The sequence below is a fragment of the Tamandua tetradactyla genome, chromosome 2 (assembly GCF_023851605.1).
Source record: "Tamandua tetradactyla isolate mTamTet1 chromosome 2, mTamTet1.pri, whole genome shotgun sequence".
Taxonomy (NCBI): Eukaryota; Metazoa; Chordata; class Mammalia; order Pilosa; family Myrmecophagidae; genus Tamandua; species Tamandua tetradactyla.
The window spans coordinates 20,570,862-20,577,984 of NC_135328.1; the positions used below are offsets into that span (position 1 = coordinate 20,570,862).

The 7,123-nt window shown below is 35.5% G+C and overlaps 1 non-coding gene across 1 annotated transcript; it reads left to right on the forward strand.

The window, feature by feature from the left end:
• Positions 1–225: 225 nt before the first annotated feature.
• On the forward strand, positions 226–332 carry LOC143675140 (U6 spliceosomal RNA). Its single transcript, XR_013171384.1, has one exon. It is a non-coding gene; the product is annotated as a U6 spliceosomal RNA (small nuclear RNA).
• The last annotated feature ends 6,791 nt before the right edge of the window (positions 333–7,123 follow it).

The following is a 7,123-nucleotide window of genomic DNA, read 5'->3' on the forward strand; positions in this document are numbered from 1 at the left end:
AGTAACAACAACTACTCAGGGAGGGGAAGCATACCCAGAATTTTTATAAGGTATTATCCAAAATGTATAATTTTTAACAAAAAAATTATAAGGACATGCAAAGAAACAAGAATGTGCGACCCCTATACGGGAAAGGATATAGTGAATAGAAACTGCCTCTGAGGGTTCTAGATGCTGGACTTAGCAGACAAACATTTCAAAGTAGCTATTATAAAAGCACCCAAGGTGCTTGCTTCGGCGGCACATATACTAAAATTGGAACGATACAGAGAAGATTAGCATGGCCCCTGTGCAAGGATGACACGCAAATTCGTGAAGCGTTTCATATTTTTTGTGATTAAAAAAAAAGCACCCAAGAACTAAAAAATAAAAAAGCACTCAATGAAATAAAGATGTTTAAACAATTAAAGAAGAATACAAGAGCAATGATTCATCAACTAGAGAATATCGATAAAGAAATAAAAATTTAAAAAAACAGATGGATATTCTAGAGTTGATAAATAAAGCAATTTCCATTGCTTTATATTTCACTAAAGGGGCTCCACAGTGGATTAGATCTGTCAGAAGAAAGAAATAGAACTTAAAGGTGGATTAATAGAGATAATTCATTTGAAGAACAGAGAGATGAAAGAATGAAGAAAACTGGACAAAGCTTCTGACACTAATGAGATACTATCAAGGGAATCCACATATGCATGGTTGGGATACCAGAAGGAGAGAAGAGAAAGGGGCAGAAAAAAATAGCTTAAAATTTCCCAAATATATTTTTTCTTTTCTTCTCTAAAATGATTTAAAAGAAATTCGCATAAAGCCATAAATATAAGAGAGTTTTTTGGCTAGATGTAATATAAGCATAACAGCAAAAGGGGCAGGGGAAAAGGAACAGGATTATGCTGGAGCAAAGAAATAAAACCAAATGATAACTTGAATGAATAAGAAGAAATATGAAGTAGAAGAAGTAGTAAATATGTAGGTTAGTATAAAATACTTTAATTTATATTTTTCTCCCCTCCGAATTTTGATAAAGTACATAAAATGCATAAACCAGTATTTATAACACTATATTTTAGGGTTTAATGTTTATACAGGTATAATATATATGACACTAATCACACATAGGAAGGTTGGGAATAGACTTACATTGGAATAAATTTATGTATTTTACTAGAATTTTGTCAAAATGTTATGTTAACATAAGCAATGACCTAACTGAGGAGACAACTAAGGAAAAACTTCCATTCAAATAGAAACTAAAAGAATGAAGTATCTAGGAATAAACGTAACCAGGGATATGAAGGACCCATACACAGAAAACTACATAAATTGCTAAAAGAAGTCAAAGATCTAGGGCGGGCCATGGTGGGCTCAGCAGGCAAGAATGCTCGCCTGCCATGCCAGAGGACCCGGGTTCGATTCCCGGTTCCTGCCCATGTAAAAGAAAAAAAAAAAATCAAAGATCTAAATAGGTGGAAAAACATTTCCTGTTCATGGATAGCAAGATTAAATGTAGTTAGGATGGTAATTCTATCCAAACTGATTTACAAATTCAATGCAATAGCAATCAAAATCCCCCCCCCCGCCAAAAAAAACCTACTTTGAAGACTTGGAAAAGCTATATATCAAATTTATTTGGAAGGGAAAGAAACAGTGAATAGCTAAAAAGTATCCTTAAAAAGAAGAACGAAGTAGGAGGAATAACAGTTTCTGATTTTAAAGCTTAGTATAAATCCACAGTGGTCAAAACAGCATGGTCCTGGTAGAAGGATAGAAGTACTGACTAATGGAATTGATTCAAGAGTATGAACATAGACCACAAAATCTATAGTCAGCTGATCTTCAACAAGACCTCCAAATCCACCAAACTGGAACAAAACAGTCCTTTCAAAAATGGGCATGGAAGAACTGGATATCAATAGCCAAAAGAATGAGTAGATCAAAGACCTAAATATAAGAGCAAGCACCGTCAAACACCTAGAAGAATATATAGGGAAATATCTTCAATAGGAGGTAGCTTCTTAAATTTACATCCAAAGCACAAGCAACTAAAGAAAAAATAGATCAATGAGAACTCTTCAAAATCAAATGCTTCTGTGCCTCAAAAAACTTTGTCAAACAGATGAAAAGGCAGCCAACCCAATGAGAGAAAATATTTAGGAATCAAGCATCAGTGATATACCATGTACATGAAGAAATCATATAACTCAACAACAAAGAGCCACAACCTAATTACAAAAGTAGGCTAAAGAGATAAATAAAGAGATATTTTACTTAAGAACAAATACAGATAGCTAAAAAGCACATGAAGAGATGATCATTTTCATTAGCTATACAGGAAATGCTGATCAAGACTACAATGAGATATCACCTCACACCTATAAGAATGGCTGCTATTAAACAAATAGGAAACCACAAATGTTGGTTAGGATGTGGAGAAATTGGGACACTTATGCATTGCTGGTGGGAATGTGCAATGGTACAACCGCTGTGGAAGACCATTTGGCGGTTTCTTAGAAAACTAAATATCAAGTTGCCCTATGATCCAGCAATACCACTACTCAGTACATAACCAGGACTGAAAGAAGTGTCATGAACAAACATTTGCACACTGATGTTCATAGCAGTATTATTCACAATTGCCAAAAGACAGAAACAATCCAAGTGCCAATCAACAGATGACTAGTTAAATGAAATGCGTTATATACATATGATAGAATATTCTGCAGAAGGAAGATGAAATGAGGTCCTGAGGCATATGATAGCAAGGATAAACCTTAGGACATAATGCTGAGTGAAATAAGCCAGACATAAAAGGATAGATACTGTCTTATTTCACTTTTATGACCGTGAGAAAAGTAAAATCCGAGGCTTATAATATACAATATAGGGGAAATAGAAGTACATGGAAGCTAGAGAGGGGTGAACAGTGAGTGACCCAATGAGGTTTAACTTAAATGTAAGGGAATGGAGAGAAGTGAAGGCAGTTCATTAGTGAGTCTATAAGTACTATTTCCATACCGAAGGTGAACATGGTTAAACATGACTGAAAGAGGTTGTATCCCACCAATTAATGCAACAAATATAAATAAGTTCTTGCACGACCTATTTCAAAGTTATGTCTCCTGTAGAAAAAGTAAATAATATCAAGGTATAGGAGGAAAACTACTATTGCATGCTATGATTATGTTAAGCAGGAAGACATCAACAGCACCACACAATACCATGGGCAAATTATTGGAGGCAGGGAAAATAAGGGTTAAGGGGAGGTTTAGGTATTCTATTTGGTGAGGGCATTTATTGGTTATTTTTCTCTTGAGAGCAATAAAAATTGACTAAAATTGAGAGTGGTGATTATTATACTACTGAGAACAATATGAGACATGTATTGTTGACTTTAGACATTATACATGGTGGCTGAGGGATACACGGACTGAGAAGTAGAATTGTGAACTGTGGTGTATACATATGATGAAATATTGTGCAGATACAGAAAAAAAAGAAGTCATGAGGCATGTGATGAGGTGAATGAACCTTGTGAACATTCTGTGATGCACAATAAGCAAGAAACAAAGGAGTAAATATTGCATGGTCTCTGTTAGAAAATGTTGATAAGAAAATTGGGCCTACATTGTAAGCCTTTATAGCAGTTCCATTTAGTCCAGAGATGTAATTGTTATTTCTAGATTTTGAGAGACTGTGCTATATGGGTATCACCTGGTACTTTCTTGGAACTTTGGGTACTTGTGTAACACCTAAGACTCAGAGTAGGAGTTCTGCAGATATGAAAGTCAGCATTGCCACATGCAAGAACTGTTACAGAAACTGAAAAAGAGGATCAAGTTTCAACTAGAGATAAGAACGAAGCTGATGGGGCCAGGAATAAGGTAAATCACAATACAGGGATAAGGAGGACATTGTCTGCATTGTAGAACTTTACCTACTCAGTGATACCAAAGGAAGAGAAGTTTATTTTGCCTAAAACCTAAATTTTCTGTAGCGCATAATCCAACCGAACCTGTCCGTATAGATAATTTAAACAACCCAAATGCAAGGAGCCCAGAATGGGAATGAGGACCTGTGCTTCGGTATAACTTAATGTAATGCCTGGACACATCCCAGAGTATGTGGAACAGAAATAAACAGTATTGGCAAAGTCCCTTGAGGGGTGGGAGAAAAAAAATGAAACTGTTAAGCTTTAACACTGGGGAAAACCCTGATACTATCTCAAGCATTAGGTACTCCCACATCAATAGGCCAAGCCTTTGATCTTGAGGTTTGCTTTAGTGATTCTCATTTACGTAGTGGAGAAGCTAAGCCTACCTATAGTTATGCCTAAAAGTTACTTCCAGAGAACCTCTTTTGTTGCTCAGATGTGGCCTCTCTCTCTGAGCCCAACTCTGAAAGGAAAATCATTACCTTCCCTGCTATGTGGAGCATGATATCCAGGGGTGAAAGTCTCCCTGGCAACATGGGATATGAATCCCAGAGATAAGCCTGGCCCTGGCACCATGGGATTGACAATGTCTGCCTGACCAAATAGGGGAAAAATTGTAGCAAAATAAGGTATCAGTGGCTCAGAGAATTCAAATAGAGTTGGGAGTCTATTCTGGAGGCTACTCTTACACACGCTTCAGGTAGATATTGCCATTTTACCATGGTTTGCCAACCCCCAACCAAAACCATTCCTGTGAATCCTAAAGAACACCTAAGGCTCTATCTGAGATTCTGCAAAAGTTCCATGGACTATGATTACCTTCCAGAAGCCTACAAATTCCAGATGGGTTCGTAGGCCAGATAAGCCCTGAAACCCAAAGGGGCCAGCCTCTCCAGAGCATCAACTAACTCCATCCCCCATCCCGTATTACTGACACCCTTTCCAACATGAAAATATTAGAATGAGCATAGTCCAAATGCCTCTAAAGATTAGGAGAAAGATCAAAGGAGAAGGAGGAGTTATAACAGAAAAAATAGGTTTTAAAAATATATAAAATTGCTGAATCATTATATTGATGTTTCTTTTAGTCTCCAGTGTCTTGCAGCAGCTAGAAGAAAAAAACTAAAATTGTGGAACTGTAACCCTTACCAAACTCTGAAATCTGTTCTATAACTACTTGTAACAATGTACTTTGAAATTTATTGCTTTATGGTGTATATATTATATTTCACAATTAAAAAAATGCATATGTTAATCCTCAGGGTAACCAGGAAGGAAATAACAACAAAAAAATATTAAAATAAAAATATTAGCAAAATAAATTAAGATGGTACACTAGAAAATTCTATTTTAATACAAAGAAAGACAATAAAAAGAAAACAGAGGAACAAAAAAAACATAAAATAGAAGAAATAAAATGACAACTGTAATTTGGAATGAATTGAAGACTCTAATAGAAAGGACTTATTAGGACATATTTATCAACAAATAAATAGGAGAGCCATGAAACCAAGTCAAAACTAATACAGAAATGTGTCACATGATAGAAGTATCATGATGAATCAGAGAGGAAAAGGGGGCAATTCAACAAATAGAATGGGAAAAATCATTATTCACATAAAAATCAGTGTCCTTGCCTAAAATAATGTGCAAAATCAAATGATTCTGCATCAATGGATTAATTCAAAAGAACTATTCTGTAACATTTTAGTGAAGTACATAAGTACATTTCTTAGAGAAGTATTCTTTTTTTCTTTTGCATGGGCAGGCACCAGGAATCGAATCCAGGTCCCAAGCATGGCAGGTGAGAATTCTACCACTGAGCCACCATCACACCACCCAGGGAAGTACTTCCTAAGATTCAAATGAGGCTTTTCAAACAAAAAATTGATTAACTTTACCATTTGCATAGGTAGAATTTATATTCCCAAAAAACGACTTAAAGAATTTGAAAAGACAAGTTATAGAGTAGAAGTTATTTCTGGAACATTTAACTGACGAAAGTTTAAGATCAAGGAGGAAACACATTTGACCAATATAAGATGTTCAAATGTATGGGTGATTAAGGAAATGCAAATGAAGACCATAGTTATTGTGGTAGATTGAATTTTGTACCCCAAAATCAAAGACATATTCTTGACCTCAATCTACATTCCTGTGGTTGTGAACTCATTAGGAAATAGGACAATTTGAAGAGGTAGTATCAGAGAAGGTGTGGACTCATTTGTGATTTATTCTAAGATTCTATTTAGGTGTGGCCCAATTGAATCACAGTGGCCCTTAATCCATATTAATAGAAGCCTTATCATTGGAAGGCAGAGAAGGAGGATGGAGACAGAAGCCAGCAGAAACTGGAAGAGCAGACACATGACAAATCACCATGTGATGGAAGACAGGTGTAAACCAGGGAGCCTCCAGGATTACATCAAGCCAGCACCAGAATACTACAGACTTCAGAGAACAAGTGTAGTTTTATCAGTGCCTTGATTGTGGACTTCTAATTTCCAAAACTATAAAAAAAATTAATTCCTGTAGTTTAAGTGAACATATTGCATGGCATTTGTCATAGCATCCTGGCAAACTAGGACAGCTATATTCCAATTACACATAGTGTGATGATAGAAACAAAATTTAAAAACTGTGAATACCAGCTTTGCAAATGCTCTATATTAACCAGTTATATATATATATATAATATACAGCAGTTATGGATATAAATTTCGTTGGTTTGGCAATAACTTTAAATTTGAAGCATCCTATATTCTACGACACAGCAATTCCATTCCTATGTATACACCTGAAGGAAACTCTGCTATATGTTCACAAGGGTTCACATTATGGTACTCAATTACTTGTTATGCAGCAGTCAAATGGAATGAACCCTAACCTTAGCCAACATCGTGGGTAGATTGCAACAGTTTAAAACTGAGTGAGGAAAATCTCAGAAAACTGAATGCAGAATGATTAATTTCATATGTTTAAACAATTAAAACAAGAATATATAAATAAAATGTATAATACAACAATATGAAAACTGCAAAGGAGTGATGATACAAATTTCAGGATAGCATTATGTTAAAGGGAGGTACATAATCTTGTAATTCTCTCATTGGAGATAGGTTTCTGGGTGTTAATTATAAGCAAACAACCAATAAAACAAAGCCAGGCCATTAAGGAGAAATAATGACCCTG